The sequence below is a fragment of the Phascolarctos cinereus genome, unplaced genomic scaffold (genome assembly GCF_003287225.1).
Source record: "Phascolarctos cinereus isolate Bilbo 61053 unplaced genomic scaffold, phaCin_HiC Scaffold_1;HRSCAF=81, whole genome shotgun sequence".
NCBI classification, from domain to species: domain Eukaryota; kingdom Metazoa; phylum Chordata; class Mammalia; order Diprotodontia; family Phascolarctidae; genus Phascolarctos; species Phascolarctos cinereus.
In genome coordinates, this window is record NW_027555514.1 from 106,483,462 (window position 1) to 106,499,098 (window position 15,637).

At 39.3% G+C, this 15,637-nt stretch overlaps 1 protein-coding gene across 2 annotated transcripts in view; it reads left to right on the plus strand.

The window, feature by feature from the left end:
• Positions 1-1,834: 1,834 nt before the first annotated feature.
• PTN (pleiotrophin) overlaps positions 1,835-15,637 on the plus strand; it is a 127,980-nt gene continuing 114,177 nt past the window's right edge. Inside the window, exon 1 of one of the 2 annotated variants that reach the window (XM_020998081.2) lies at positions 1,835-2,278. The gene's annotated coding sequence lies outside the window, so the exon portion shown is untranslated. The remainder of the gene's footprint in view (positions 2,279-15,637) is intronic. The other variant, XM_020998079.2, reaches the window with a different exon arrangement.

Genomic DNA, 15,637 nt, shown 5'->3' on the forward strand with positions numbered 1-15,637 from the left:
ATAGCCTCTCACTCCACTGAATGTCCATGGTACCTTTTTACTCTTTTAATAACACTTGTGATATTTTATTTTGTATTATATTTTTTCGTGAACTTCTTAATCCCAGATTATAAACTCATTAACACCAGAAGTCATGCTACCTTATTCTCTGTGTATCACCAAAATTCTCAACATAGTAGCTTGTACTTAACACATTCTCAATAAACATATGTTCAACATGAAGAAATAAATTAATAATTGTTCTTGGATGCTTGCATTCCTTTAAATTTTGCTCTGTGCAACTTACTTGAAATGAAAAAAATAATCATTTGGTGCAATATTTTATACTTATTATGAAAGAAATATGATTGAATGAAAAGAATATCAGCCTCTGTGTCTCTGTTTCTGCCTCTCTTTCTGTCTCTCTGTCTCTTTCTCTCTGATTAAGGCACTCACATCAACATCATTAATAGGTAGATCTGATCAAAAGCCCTAGACCTCAGTAGTTTCTTGCTTAGAGTGTCACTGGGGCTCAGTCTACTATACAAAGATGAATGGGAAATTCTTTAAGAAGGATTGGATAATTGAACCAGTAGGAACTTCAGAAGGAAGGAATGATGGTGGTAATGGCATGAAGATATTTGGTCAGTAGATCCATTTCCCCCCACCCCATATCTGTCCTTTTTCTTTCTACTTTGTTAGGAAATCAGGAGCACAGTGACTGTCACAGAGTAAGCACTAATTAAATGCTTGTTGACTGACTGGCTGACAAACTCCTGGCTCTGACATTTAGTAGCTGTGTGACCATGAACACATCACTTTATGTTGTTTGAGCCTCAGTCTCCACAGCTGTAAAATAGGGGATAATCATACTTGAGCCACAAACCTCACAGGATTGCTGTTAAGAAAGCACTTTGTAAGTGGTAAAGAACTATATAGAAGCAAATTATTTTTGTTTTTTTGTTTGTTTGTCTTAGACCAGACCATCAATCTAGGAAGCTTCCTGTGAGGAAGTTCATCTTCTCTGCAAGTTGTAGCCTGAGGATGCTGAATTTAAGCAACTTGGGCAAGGTCACACAGTCAGAGTATGTATCTGAGGTCTTCAGGACCTCAAGGCCAACTCACAGAGGTGTCAAACATAGGGCCCACAAGTGCAGCCCTAACCAAATTAAATTGTAATTGGGAAATATTCAACAAAATAAAGAAAAATACAATAAAACAGATAACATTAATATGAAGGCAGGTAGGTGAAGAAATGAATAAGAGCACCAGGCCTGGAGTCAAAAAGATTTATCTTCAGCAGTTCAAATCTGGCCTCAGACACTTACTAGCTGTGTGACCCTGGACCAGTCACTTAACCCTGTTTGCCTCAGTTCCCTCATCTGTAAAATGAGATGGAGAAGAAAATGGCAAACCACCCTAGTATCTCTGCCAAGAAACCCCAAACAGGGTCACAAAGAGTGGGACATGACTGAACAACAACAAAAAATATTAATATGTGGTTTTCCAAGTCAATTCTCTGCCAGTAGGAATCTTTATATATGGTTCAGTGACCCCGATTTTATTTTGTTTGGTACCACTGCAAAACTTTTCCTCCCATAGTACTATTACATCATGGTATTAATTGTAATCAGAGTCTCGGAGGCTTATCACTTTGATTCCCTACTTATCTAAACCTGGTTAAAAAGCTCATTCCTCTCAACTGCACAAAGTTTCAGAGAAGAAATGTGATGTCAAGACTTCCTTTTTGAAAAAAAAATTATTAGTCCAGAAGTCCAATTTGCTATCTCATCTCCTTTTCCTGAAACTACTTTTTTTTTTTGCTTCTAATGAGAGAGACTGCCCTTTGAGTGACCTGCTTTTAATAAACTTTCCAATCAGCTCACGAGTTAAAAAGTGCCCTTGCTGGTGCTGGCTTCCTCACTTTGCCCACTTGCCTCCCTCCCTCCTTTCGTTCCCTCCTTCCATTCTCCGTTTGTCAAGGCGTAATTGAGTCCAAGGGAGGATCAGGTTCCCTTGCCTTGGAGTCCAGAAATCTTTCATAGCAAGTCCCAGCGGGCAAGGAAAACCACAGCTGGAAGGGGGGAAAGGAAGAGACAAGTGAGTGATCCTGTCCAGAAAGGAGAGAGAGCAGCTGGAGAAACAGCTTCCTCAGCAGCGGCAGCAGCAGCAGCAGCAACAGCAGCGGAGTCAGCGGGGCTGTTCCTACCCTATCTCCTGCCGCTAGAATCCTAGCAGCCAGCCTCCTCTCTCCATTGACCATCAGCCAGAGCAGGAGAGCGGAGATTCACAACTCCAAGTAAGTAGGAGCAGATCTGGAGGAATGTTGGATTTCCTCACGGTTAGTTAGGAATCATGCGTTTCTACCACCTCGCTTTTCGATTTTCTAACAGCAACCGGGGTATTTGGTGGTGTGGCTCAGCTTGGGGAGGGGGAGATGAGGGAGGTCTTGCACATGATGAGAGGAAACTGAGGCAGTCACGGCTTGTAGCGCTTGCCGGTCCACTAGTTCTCTGGGCTTCATGGATATTAGTGTAGTTTTATGGCCAGAGGCTGAGAACCAAGACGGATTATGCCTCAAGTGACCTCGTTAGTTCTCGAAAAAGGCTGGCGCTTAGCAGGTGGGTGAGAGGTGGTGGATGAAGATAAGGCAGCCAGGACATTAGAAAAGACTTTCTTTTTGCATCCCATGCCCTTGCGTCTCCCCAGTGCCACAGATGCTCCCTAGAAGTTTATCCTGACCATCCTCTCCGACCAGTTTGGGCAGGAGTTGGGGGTTCTCCATCCTCTCAGCCCTGTGATGCTGGCTACTGTTTGTTCACAGAGCAGCCGCTGCGCTTTGGCTGGAGTGAGGGCACTGAGCAAGGTCAGCGAGGACGAGAAAGATACTTTCCTCATGCATAGAGTACTGGATGGGGAGTTCGAAAATCTAGGGGTTCCACTCAGCGCTGTGACCATGGGCAACTGTTGAACCTCTCTAAGCCTCATTTTCCTCATCTGTAAAATGGGGATAACAGCATTTGCCTCTTTCTCAGGTTGTTTGTGGAAAGCCTTAGCCTGAAAATCATAGAGAAATCGTGTATAATTGGTGCTATGATGATGAAGCTTGGAAGCCACAATCTAGAAAGGATTAAGTTCCAAGCTTGGAAAAAAAAAAGATTCCCATTCCCTTTATCTCCTATTTGGATTGTAATTTTCAATGAGTTCCCCAAAGAGGCTCTCGAACTCTTGGTTCTTTCTCAAATACACGTCCTCAAAGACTGGACACTGAGACAAACTCATCATGTCCTTATGGGGGGGATGTGTGTGTGTGTGTGTGTGTGTGTGTGTGTGTGTGTGTGTGTGGAGTTGCTTTTGTTGAATAAGTCTCCAATAAGTCTAAAAGAAATAAAGAAAAAAAACCCCTAATTTTCTCCTTCTTTCATTTGCTCCCTGACCCCAAGAATTTAATACCTGTATTGTTGTTCTCTTTGAGTTAGTGACTGCTTTGAAAGTTTGGGCATACCTGGGGTGGGGGTTTGTGTTCAGGGAGGTTATGGAGGGAAATAAGAGCAGAAGATAAAGGATCTCAAAGTTCCATTGAAAGTTTTCCACCCCTTTGTTGTTGTTTCCACCCCTCACTGGTTTCTTCTTACCATATGAAAGCTGAGGGGATATGGAGATTCTGGAGATATCAAGGAGTTCCTTTGAACTAATAGGATAATGGAGCAATTCCATGATCTCAGCTAAATGTGGATTTGATGAAATGGCAGAATTCTATTTAACCACTTAACATCTTCTGGTCTTAAGGTTAATCAATATGTAGAAATATAAAAGGATGATGAGTGATGAGTCAAAAAAAGGTGAGAATTCTTATAGAAAAAGAAGCCCCTTCTTTTCATTAAAAACAACACAAAACTCGTCTTCTTTTTGTAGAACCATGTGTGCTACCATTACCAAAGTCATGACAACATGTTCAAGCCTAATGGACCCAAAGGAGAATGGGGTAGACATGGTCCCCCTATGTGCTTTGAATTTGCTTCCCTAGGATTTCAGGTTCTTTCAGAAGAGAAAGAAATACATGTAATTTTGCATTTGTTAGGGGCTTGGGGTTGTTGTTTTATTTTAGGATTCATGAATGACTCTTCAAATGTGTTTTGTTTAAAATCTCTAATAGTAATTATATCTATTTACATATAATCACACATATTTATACATGCATATACATATGCATTCAGATGCACGCACATAGATATGTATATATAAGTCCTCACAACATGTGCGTGTATGGTCTGCACACACATGTGCACACAGTATACATATATACATAAAGTAATATTTATAAATACGCATGTGTACATTTATGCATAAATGGGTATATCTATAATACACATGTGTGTATATATCAGAGGTAGAATTTGAACTCTGCCACATATGTGTATATTCATGTAGGTATACACACATGTAGATGCACACACATGCATATATGTGTATATGTGTGTACGTGCATACATGTATGTGTGTGTATATATGTGTGTATAAAGTTCAAATTCTGCCTGTTAATTAAGTACAAGTCATTTAACTTCTGTGTGCCTTAAATATATCCTTAGGATTTATCTATTAAGAGAGTTTCCTGAGTTAATGAAACTGTAGATCCTTCCTATCCACCTCTCTGAGTGTATCCATGTTTGTGTATGTATTTTGGTTTAGATTTTTTTCATTTGCATAGGGAATTCTCAGAGAGGAAAGTCTGTATGCACATGCACATTATTCACTGTTTTGCAGCTTCCGATCTTTGAGAATTGACTGGATAGATAAAGAGACTGGCCCAGGATCACACAGTTAGAATGTATCAGAAGTAGAATTAGATCCCAGTTCTTCCGGAGAGACTTTATCTCTCTGGATCCACAGCACTGACTCTCATCTATGTATTCACAGACATCCTTCCTGTACCCTCACAACCATTAGGGTTTTTTCTCATGAGATCTTATTTCTTTCGTGAGTTTTTCTCCCCATCCTTCACCTGAAATCATAATCTTACTGATTTACTCCAGTTATTTTCTGCTGAGACAAATGAATAAAAAAAAATTAGTCCATTTAGTCTCCTTAAAGTTAATGATTAGCCAAAACGGAGACTCTCTTTTATATGAACTTAAAAATTAAAAAAAAAAAACCCAAACAGCAAAAAAACCCCTTTCACCTTAAAATGGAGTTTTATGGAGCCTGAGAAGACAGAATTTTGTTGTTACTTGGAATTTTCTCTGGAATTACTGTACTTGTACTTTCTAATTTTTAAAAAGCTGCTATTGATTTGGGATAGATATTTGATTCTTCAGGTGGAATCTACTCTGCTGGCTCCCAAGAAATAGTTGAAACTTGAAAGACTTACTAGACATTTCAAGAGTTCTGTAGGGAATAATATCTAAGATGCTTTCAATAGAAGCAGTTCAGTACAATAGAAAGATACCTGGGTTTGGAGCCAGAGCTCTCTGGATCCAATCTTGCTTCTTTTGCTTAAAATCTGGGTGATCTTGGACAAGACACACTTTCTGGCTCTCAGTTTTCTTAATTGTAAGATGAGAGGGTTATACTAAATGATCTCTAAGATCCCCTCCAGATCTAAATCTATCTTCTTATTACCACAATCTTCCTCAAGAAAATCAACCTCAGATATAGATTTTATTCAGGGGCAATTTTTTTTTCTCAGTAACTGAACATGCATGAAACATACACTCTCTTAAATTGGGACCACATCCCTATTGAGAAACGGAACCTACATTATTCCCAAGGGTTTTTCAGAGGAGACAATGGAAGGAAAGACAATTAAATTAACTTTTTAAAAGTCATACAGACTCAAAGGCAGGACCTGGGACAGACTTAGAATCCTAATTTCTAGGGACCTACATACCTTACTCTTATAATAAGTTGATACAGACCCTAAAGAATTAGTGTTGGCCTACTCCCTTTGTTCTGAGGACCATCTTTATCTCAGGGCTCACCTGACAGTTAACCTTTTCTTTCGTTATTGAAGGTTAAACTGGTTCTATTTCCAGGCAAAGCGAACTCTTATGAGTACCTGAATGAGAATTCCCCTGGAACCACCGTCTCCATCTGGGCAGTGGCTTTAGAGGCCTCCTGTTTTCCTAGTTGACTTTTGTTCCTACGTACTTGACCATGAAGCCAAATGGAGATCAACTGTAATAGTAAAAAAATCTCTCTCCTTTGACGGCTATCCCAATGAATCAATCAACAGAAGGTCTGTAGTCTCCAGGTGGGTAGCAGGTCACTGCACACATCCCTGGGTAATAAGAAGGTTCTGAAATGGGCCAATCTAACTCTTTACTCTGGCAGTACAATGCTTTTCCATCTGGAGCTGATTAGTTTGCAAAGAATTTGGGCTGTGACCTCACCTTTTGGAGACCATTCAGCATTCTTGATGTTTCTGGCAGACTCAGGCTTTACCTACAGGCTTATTTTCCACCCATTCAATACCATTGTTGTATATGGCAGATTTTCCATAGATCATGTCACTGTTCTGAGGTGGTAAAATCTGATGGCAAAAAATTTGTTGTTTTTGATATTTAATTAGCTCAAGCATAAAACTGCTAGGGACTTAAATTTAAGTGGTCATTAGATATAATCAGTACACTGTGATACTGTGCATTTTATTGTGTATGTATGGTATCATGGTAGAGTGGCAAGCATCTTGGATTTGAAATCAAACAACTTGGGTTTGAGTCTCAGCTCTGTCTTATATTACTTATGTGACCATCAGCAGTCACTTAAACTCTCTAGGTCTCCATTTCATCTTAATAAAATGAAGGAGTCAGACTAAATGATCTCTACTTCTTCTCAACTTTTAAATCTAAATCCTTTGACCGATCATGCAATAAGGCCTGACCCGTCATTGATTCTTAACCTCATGAGGACAGGCAAAGAATGTAGCAAGCAAACCGAGCTTAATTTCGGAAGAAGCAGGTGTAATTAGGTTACGATTAGCTTCACATTTCATTTTGGCATGGTTTGAGAAATAATGAGGTTGCAGTTGTCTCCACTAGACTTCACTGTAAAAGCTATCTCTTAATAGGTAAGCCTGTTTAGCATTTAGCTAAAGAGAGATCTTAATCATGAATTTCCTAAAAATGGGATTCCTAGAACCACTGGTTTCCCATCCAGAAAGCATTCCATTGTTGAATTACACCAACCCCCAAGGAAATGAGTCAGGACAAATAGAATTCTTATCTATCTTCCAGAAATGTGTCTGAGTAAAAACCCTAATGTACACAGAGAAAATATCATAATGCAACATATTAACATCAATCAACAAAACAAGTATTTTTAAAGTGCCTACTATGTGCCAAACACTGGGCTAGGTATTGGGGATGCAAAGGTTACTGATAGCTTGTTGGTTCCTGACCACTCCTCTTTGTTTTTCTCTACTTGCCCCCTCACACTTACTTTAATTTCCCATACCCTTACCCCTCTTGATCCCCCTTGCTCCATCCTTCCCCATACACAAAGTTACACAATCTTTCATTCGTTATCTATTCCTCTGTCTCAACAGGGTGTCCCAGAAGTCTCAGTGCAGTTTGCAGCTTTGATAGCTTAAAGCTCCACTTAACAGCTTAAAATTGCACTAAGGCTTTTGCGACACCCTAATTATCTGGGAATGTCTGCTGTTTCTGGAGTGTATAGAAATGAGTTATTCTTAGCAGTGCCATATTTTCTTACGCTTGGACATACTGGAAGCTAGTTTAAGAGTTCGTGTTGACTGATCCTAGATTTTCCATCTAAATTAGACATCACTCCTCCTCATGTCTATATTCTGGGCACACTGGTCTTTTTGATGTTTCCTAATACATGCTATCCCATTTCCTACCTTTGTCACCCATTGCTTGAATGCTCACCCTCCTCATCTTTCCCTTCAGTTTACCTGTTGCCTCCTCCATGGGGCCTCACTTAATTCCCTGACTTATTTGAGGCTCCTTCACACCCAAGTCACTGTGAATTTATTTTGTCTATATCCTGTATTTAATTTTTTATGAGTCCATTATGCCCCTCGCCCACACATGTCCCCACCTATTAGACTGTTAACTCTTTAAGGGCAGACTGTTGCACTTTTGCATTTGTACCTCAATGCTTAGTGGAGTGACTGGTAGGTACACAGTAGGTGCTTAATCAATGCTTACTGATGATTGTTTCCCATTTTGACCTAGACATTACTGCAGTCCAAAACATATCATCCATTTTAGCCCTAGATCTCAAACCTAGCTAAACTCAGCATTTGTTTCTATCACCATAAAAAATGTTGGCCCCCATCCTTACTCCTTCAGCTTACCTCAGCAGAATGTGCAACATCCTATTCCACATTCAATCCCCTTCGTACCCCTGTCCTTCACATTTCTGGCCCAACCCAACAGACTTTCCTGTGGTCAACTGAGAAAGCAACATTTGTTAAATGCATAATATATGTGTGGAACTAGATGCTATACTATGAGATAAAAAGAAATAGAATATACACAAAGTCCCCTGCCCTCAAAGAGTTTATAATTCAAGTGATCAACTTTTCCCCCAGATACAAACAAGAAATGCTACTTGCCCAAAAGACATTTTGTGACCATATGTAATTTAGGCCTGTTCTACTGAAACTGCACTCTCAAAGATCACTAATGTTCTAATTATGCAATCCAATGGCCTTTTGTCAATTCTCCTCTTCCTTGATTTCTCAACAACCTTTTACACTCCATCCTTGATTTCTGTATTGGCCTATAAGACATGGTTCTTTGAGGATTTGAGGGAGAGAGAGAGAGAGAGAGAGAGAGAGAGAGAGAGAGAGAGAGAGATCACTCAGAGCCTCCCTCACCCCAGTATTTGCTGTTTAGTAAAAAACAAACAGGAAAAGTTAGACAGGGTGCAAAGACATTCACATTCCCAACCACTTGCTGTTATGTCTGCATCTGCATAGCCTGCTGGCACCTCAGTATTTTTTTTTTTAATAATTTGTTCAATACTGAACTTTTCATCTTATTAACATTCATTCTTTGCCTCCTTCCCCTAATCCCCTCCAGCTCCAAATTAGTTACTCCTTTTTACTCCTCTGTTTATGTTAATGACATCATTATGTATCCAGACTTAAAACCTAGGTATTATCTTAATTGCACATATGACTTTTATGCTATATTCCCAGCAGGAGGTCAACATGTACTGGTGAATAGGCCAATCACCAGCTGAGGGAACTCCTCCCTTTCCTGGGGAAAAAGGGACCAGGTCTAAATCAGCATCCATGTGAGATATTAAACCCAAAGACAAACCACCATGTCAGGAACAGAAATTCAAAAACCTAAGGGATGAGATGGAAGGAGAAAGTTAAGGTCCAGAAGTATGAAACCAAGGAGGTCTGCATGAAAATCTGGAGGCATGATGGATGTCTGCAAAATGGCTCTTTGTCTGATGTAAAATGCCTTTGTATACTGCTTTGTTCTTTTATTGTGTGTTACCCAACCATGCTTTGCTCTGACGTGCCATCATGGTCATGAACTAACAGGTGCACTAAACCCCCTTCTCAGCTACCATAGTGTCTTTCAGGTCCATCTCGGTCATTACACTTCTGCAGCCACCATGTTGATTTGTACCCTTATTATCTCAAGTCTGGACTATTATAATAACTTATTAATCAGTTTTCCCACCTCTAATCTCTCTCCCTTTTGAGCCCATCCTGTTGAACATCACCAGATTACCATTCCTAAAGCACTACTTTGTATTACCCCCTCTCACCCACTTACACTTAAAAATGTCAATGTTGTGTCATTGTACATCAAAAAAAAGTACAGATGCCTTAACTCGGTATTTAAGATCTTCTATAGTATGATACTCTCCTCCATAATCTCATCTTTTGGGCTATTCTCTCATTTCCTTTTCATGAGTATTTTAGGATACAACCAAATTGAACTGTTTGCTATTACTGAAGTTATCTAGTGGTTTTCTGTGCCTTTGCTTCCTGTTTACCTTGTTTCTAGAATGCTCTCTCCCAAAATGTCCACCTGTCAAAATGTTGCCAATTCTTGAGGACCCAGCTCAAATGTTGCCTACTCCATGCAGCTTTCCCTGATCTCATAAGCCTGGCTTTCTATTATTCATAGTTTGAACCATTCTTGTGGAACTTACCCACATGTTCACATTCATCATCTGCGTAATGATGATAACTCCTCAATTATATTACAAATCCTGTGAGTACAGGGACATCGTATCTCACCTAGTTTTGAATGAATGAATAACTGTTTTAAATACAGCCCACTCTGGAGGAGAGAGGGTGCAGTGAGTGACTATTTGAAATCCCTGTCTTTCCCATTCTATGATTCTTTCAAATAGACCAGCCTAGATTTTTATATAGTTTTAGAACTGTTTACTGAAGTCAAATACATTTTGCCTCTCATCATTTCCTTTGACATTTGCCGCAGTCGGAATGCAAATATGAAAAGTAGCATTTAAGATTTAGTCATGGCTCTGTAGGATGTACATTTATTTAAAGGGCTTGTCCTTAACTACTGGGATTCTGGGCACAGTTTACTTCTTGTTAATGCACTCTAATTATGGACTTACTCTTATTTTAAAATGAGACACTAAAGATAAGAAACAAAATTCTCTACCTTTAGTTGTGGATTTGGGGTGAAGTTTATGTACTGCCCAGACACTCAGGGTTTCTAGTGGACTGTTTGCCAAAGTAAAACCACCTACATTTCCCCCCTCGATTCCCCAGCCCCCACCCTCTCAGAGTAGGACGGAATGTCAGAGGCCATCTAATCCAATCCATACCTGAAGGAACACCTCCTCTATGGCATCTCTGCTAAGTGATGAGCAATCCTTGAAGATCTTCATTGATGGGAAACTAAGTACTTGTAATCAGCCAATTAATTATACTTTAGGATAGCCCTGCTTATTTCAGTGTTTTCCTCAGCCTACATTTTCCCCTTCATCTCTCTTAGCCCCCTGTCCACTGAACAAAGTAACCATTATTGATGCTGTGGTTTACATATTCTTATCCCCCTTCCCCTCCAAGTGCTATTATATGAATCTTGCCGGAATTCTCCTTGCCCTGTAATCAGACCTGACTTTACAGCATGGTCAATGGGGCTTGTTCTAGGACATTAAAAGCCAAATATGCCAAAAATTGAGCTCATCTTCTTTCCTCACCAAGGCCATTCCTAAGACTCCTTTGATCTTTTCCAGCTTCTCCATCCTACCACTGAATGTGTCCCTTAATCTTGTAACTTTGATGTTGTATTTGATTTCCTCTTCAGTCTCTTTGAGTGGTTGTTCAGTCGTGTTTGACTTTTTGTGACCCCATTTGGGGTTTTCTTGGCAGAGATACTGGAGTGGTTTGCCATTTCCTTCTCCAGCTCATTGTTTTACAGATGAGGAAACTAAGGGAAACAAGGCTAAATGACTTCCTCAGAGTCACAAAACTAGTAAGTGTCTGAGGCCAGATTTAAACTCAGGAAGATGAATCTTTCTGACTCCAGGCCGAGCACTCTGTCCACTGTGCCACGTAGCTGCCCCTATGAGCTATTCCTACAAAAAGTCACCAACCCTTTCTTATCTTTAGTTATACCCATCATCTTAACACAGATTAGAAGCACATTATTCCTGTAGATGAAACCTTCTCTGAATTCACATAACTTTCCCAGTTCCTATAAACTCATAGCTTTGAGACTATGTATTTTTTTGGGGGGGCAAAATTTTAATAATAGACTTCTGGGCAGGCATAACATTTTACTTTTTAAAATGGTTTCACCTTTATAAAATAATATTTTGTGGATTTCTTTTTTGTATAATCATTTCTAGATATGTTATCTCCTCCTCACACACATAGGATGAGCCCTTTCTTGTAACAAGAACAGTTAAACAAAGCATAGTGGACATATCTTACAGTATATGATAATAATAGCTAGCATTTATGTAGTTCTTTAAGATTTATAAAGCACTCACATATATTACTTCATTTAAACCTCACAGCAACCCTGGGAAGTAGGTACTATTTATTATCCTCATTTTACAGATGGGGAAGCTGAGGTTAATAGAGGTTAATTGACTTGCTCAGGGTCATATAGTAAGTAAGTCTCTATGGTAGGATTTGAACCTAGCTCTTCCTAACTTTAAAGCCAGCTCACTATATACTGAGCAACCCAGCTGCCTGGAGAGTATATGTGATGCATAGTCCCCCATTTCTCTGGTTAAGAGAGTGGGGTGAATTTGCTCAGCTGTTTCTCATTTGATCAGATGAGATAATATATGCAAATCACTGTATAAACCCTAAAGTGCTATAGAAATGGTAGTTATTTTATCATCATCATCATCATCATCATCATCATCATCATCATCATCATCTATTCTCTATGGCCAAGACTGGTCATTACACTTACTCAGAGTCTGGCCTCATTTTAGCATTTATTTCTCATTGACATTTTTGCAGTCACAATGCATATTTTCCTCCAAATTCTGATTACTTCAGAAACTTTTATCAATTGGCATGCCTTCTCATTTTTCTTTGAATTCTTCATATCCATTTCTTTTGGCATACTAATATTCCATAACATTCAACAATTTGTCTGGCCATTCCCCAGTGCATGGACATTGGCTTTGTTTCCAGCTTTCATTTTGTTTTCATATCTTCAAAGTTTTACTGTGAGTCTTTTGGTTCATATTACTAAGTGAGACAATATTTTTAAAGTTCTTAGCACTGTGCCTGGCATATAGTAAGTGCTTAATAAATGCTTGTTCCTTCTCCTTCATGTGGAGTTTTGCTTTCTGGCTTTTTTTTTTAATCTCCTTTGGGTATATGCTTAGTAGTTCAATCTCTGAGAAAAAGAGTTTGAACAGTTTAGTGACTTTTCTCATAATTTCAAATCATTTCCCAGAATTGTTTAATTAAGTTACTATGCTATCAACAGTATATACCAATTTTCCCACAGCCTATCCAGCATTAACTCTCTTCAGCTTTTGTCATTTTTGACAATTTGCTCAGTTTAAGGTATTTATTTTCTCATTTTATGTCATAAGTAGGGTAGATACTGTTAATGTCATTTTACAGACTTGTAAACTGAGGCCTAAACAGGTGAAGTAATTTACCCAAAGTCACATGCCAAGTAAACGGGATTGCTACAATCATAATTCCCTGATTCTCACTCTGGATTATGTCCTTCCACCTCTGCGAAGAAATATGTGGCAAACCTTAACTGGTGCAGAAATCAAATCCAGATGCCTTAGTTTGGCTTCACGGACTTCTAGGGTCTTCACCCTTCATCAGTATCCTCCCACTAATTCACAGTTTGGTTACTCCAATTAAGTCAAGAAAACCTGATAATATTTCCCTCATGTTTCTTCCTGCCTCTGATACTCGATGTATATTCACATGAAATGCCTTCTCCCATTCTCCTTCTTACCTAATTATGGTCATGGCACTCACTCCAAGTTTTATGTAATCATCAAATCTTCTCATAGATTGTAAGCTTCTTGTATTTTTCCCACTTGGTCCATTTTGCACCCACAGTGTGTACTTAATTGATGACATTGACTAATGAGGAGTATTGGTGATCACTCTGCTGCTGAGGTTAGGGGACTAACTCTTTCTGGAACCCTATCTAGAGCCCAGTCAAGCAGCTGCTATGGAGTCTAAAGCCATCATCATAATCTCTCACTGTCCCATCCCTATGGAACTCTATTCCTATTTGTGCTTTCTCAGTGCTTCAATTTACAGAGAAGATAATGCCCAAGGCACTAGCCCCCCATTTTGTCTTGTAGAGGCTGGGTTAGAAGCCTGTGAATGAGATGGAATCAGTCTGAAAAGCCTGGAAACCAAATATAAGAGGATATCAAGAATCTGTCCAGAAGTATCCAGAGAAAAATGAATGGCATTGTGAGATGACAAAAAAAAAAACCACAACAAAAAAACCCCATGTCAAATGAGGATCAGCAAAAGAAGCTTGAGAAGAAAAGGCTTGGAGGTGTGGGGCAGAGCATGATTGTTTCTTTTAAAGGGAGGAGGTGACAAAAAAAAAATAAGGGGTCAGCAAGGTAGCACAGTAGATAGAGCACCGGCCTTGAAGTCAGGAGGACCTGAGTTCAAATTCAGCCTAAGACCAAACACTTGACACTTAGTAGCTGTGTGACCCTGGGCAAGTCACTTAACCCCAACTGCCTAAAACAAAACAAAAAATAAAATAAAATAAAGGGAGGAGGTGTGGCATACTGGCTTGAACATCAGAGGATTTGGATTCTGGTCCTGCCTTTGATGTTTACTTCCTGAATCAGGTTGGGCAAAGTCACTTTCTGGTTTCATCTTCCTCATCTGTACAATGGGAGCATTGGATAAGATAGCCTCTGAGATCACTTCCTGTTCCAAACCTTGTATTTAAAAGGATATTATGTATATTATAGAAGAAGGAATAAGCTTGCCCTGCTTGCCCCATCACAAGAAAAAAAAGAGTTGAAGTTCCAGAGAGGCAATGTAATGCAATATAATTAGAATCCTCCTAATGATTGGAATTGTCTGAAAATTGAATGGACTACCTCTAGAGGCAGTGATGAATCCTTCCAGTGTGTGTGTGTGTGTGTGTGTGTGTGTGTGTGTGTGTGTGTGTGTGTATGTCCATGCATGTGTGTAAATAAATGACTAGTATTTGTAGCTTTAGCTATGGGGCTATTATACATTAGAGAGAAATGTGAAAATTGACAGGCATGTGGAACAATGGATAGAAATGATAACTTAAAGTCAGGAAGACCTGAATTCAAAACCTACTATAGATACTGCTGTGTAACTGTGGACAAGTCACTAAACCTCTTTGAACCTCAGTTTCCTCATCTGTAAAGTGGTGATAATAATAGCCCCAACCAAACAGCTGTTGTGAGGATCAAGTCAGATAGAACATATGAAGTAAGTTGCAAAATTTAAAGTACTACAGACATGCTAGCTATTGTGATAATTGCTATGATTGTTATTACTGTCATTATTATTAAAGTTAATTTGAGAGGCTGTAGGCACCTGGTGGCTGTTTATGCTCTATGTGCAGGGTTTTATTTAAATGAATCTGTGTGTGAATGAGTATATTGGTGATAGATTTTCTCTTTTGTCTCAAAGACAGCCTGAAGTGTCTTGACATTGCTCTTAAATAAGAGGTCCCTGTAGGATTTGTATGAACTGAAGCAAAGCGAAGTGAGCAGAACCAGCATAGTAATTTGTATAGTAGAAACAATTTTGTAAAGACAAACAACTTTGAGAGATTTAGGAACTCTGATCAATACAATGGTCAGCCACAATTTTGGAGGACTCGTGATGAAACATGCTACCTACCTCCAGACAGAGAGGTGAAGGGTTCAGAGTGTAGATTTAGGCATATGTTTTTTTTTTCTTTTTGACATGGCCAGTGGGGGAATTTGCTTTGCTTTACTATATGTTTGTAATGGGAGAAAAAATGAGATCCCTACCAGAGACTTTTTTTCTTTTTCAGTGAAGCAATTGGGGTTAAATGACTTGCCCAAGGTCACACAGCTAGTAAATATCAAATGTCTGAGGTCACATTTGAACTCAGGTCCTCATGACTCCAAGGCTAGAGCTTTATGCATTGCACCACCTAGCTGCTTCTCTACCAGAGACTTTTAAAAGTTCTTTTTCTTCCCTTTACTC